We start from the raw sequence: 1,298 nt of genomic DNA, 5'->3' as shown, positions 1-1,298 counted from the left end.
ACCCGCTAACCTGACCATTTTCCTACACCCCTAAGAGCATTTGGTTGCTCGTAAGAGCAAGTATTTAGATAAAATTCAAAAAAACATCTTGTGTTTATACACTCCTTAGGTTATCTCAAAATAAATGGAAAAAGCATTTAGGGTACACCCGGTTTTAAGTGAACACCACATGATCAATATTAAATCAATAAAATTTATTTTTTAAATTATTGGATAATTAAATCAATTATTTTTATTTTATATATCTTAATGATTATAAATTTATTAAAGAACATATGATATTAAGGAATAAAGAAAATAAATGGAGTCGTAAGTGCATAAATGAACTCATCGAGTTCCGTCGTGCGATGGTGGTGTAATGGTGAGCATAGTTGCCTTCCAAGCAGTTGATCCGGGTTCGATTCCCGGCCATCGCACTTACTTTTTTATTTTAAATTTTTTACTTGGAATCTATTTTTTATTATTTATGGTTGATACTAAATCGAACAGAATTTTCAAAATTATCTTAAACATATCTTTTCTAATATATTTATTAAATTATTATTTACTATTTTTAATTATATAAAAATTTACAATAACTGAAAATTAACTTATCATTTTTATTAATTGTATTTTTCCTGCTTATAATAAATACTAATTTACTAATTATGATAAATATTATAGTTTGTAAAGTTTTGTAACTACACAAAAATTATTATATTGTATAGGGTTACATACAATTATTAATATACTAACATAAATAAATAGTATATTAAAATGAATACCTATTTATCAGTTTTTTTATAATGTTATCCTTCTTGTTCAGCTTCATAAATATTTGTATTACTGACCCAAACTGATGTTTCTTATTTATCTATAATTTTTTTTCTGGAACATTTTCACGAACATTTATAGTTGGTCCAAGTTAATTAAATAACAATGAATCAAAATAACACTTCCAAATAAATCAATTCTAATCCTTTAATGTTTCTTTGATTTATTTTTATAATATTTATGTTCTGGGTCATACTTATAGCAATACTCAAATTTTATAAAAATATTAAATTAATATACTATTTAGAATGAAGCAGAAAAAATAACCTTATTATTATTATTATTACTTAAACGGAAATAACGACTAATAAACTATAAAATAACATTAATAGAGAAACTATAAAAATATAGCGTATATTAATTAAAAACTATTCAGTAATTTAAATAATAAAATATCATTAACAAAATCTCTAAACACATCCTGGCTATCCTTACCTTTTATTTAAATCCCTGGTTGATGAGTTATTTTTTGAATCTGAAATATC

The 1,298-nt window shown here is 23.3% G+C and overlaps 1 non-coding gene across 1 annotated transcript; it reads left to right on the top strand.

Moving 5' to 3' along the window:
- The first annotated feature begins 344 nt into the window (after positions 1-344).
- TRNAG-UCC (transfer RNA glycine (anticodon UCC)) lies at positions 345-416 on the top strand. The gene has a single exon. It is a non-coding gene; the product is annotated as a tRNA-Gly (tRNA).
- Positions 417-1,298: the final 882 nt, after the last annotated feature.

This window comes from Halyomorpha halys, unplaced genomic scaffold (genome assembly GCF_000696795.3).
Source record: "Halyomorpha halys isolate HHAL.00 unplaced genomic scaffold, Hhal_1.1 Scaffold1892.1, whole genome shotgun sequence".
In the NCBI taxonomy this organism is placed as follows: domain Eukaryota; kingdom Metazoa; phylum Arthropoda; class Insecta; order Hemiptera; family Pentatomidae; genus Halyomorpha; species Halyomorpha halys.
The sequence above is the reverse complement of the archived record's forward strand: the minus strand, read 5'-3'. Positions and strand labels throughout refer to the sequence as shown.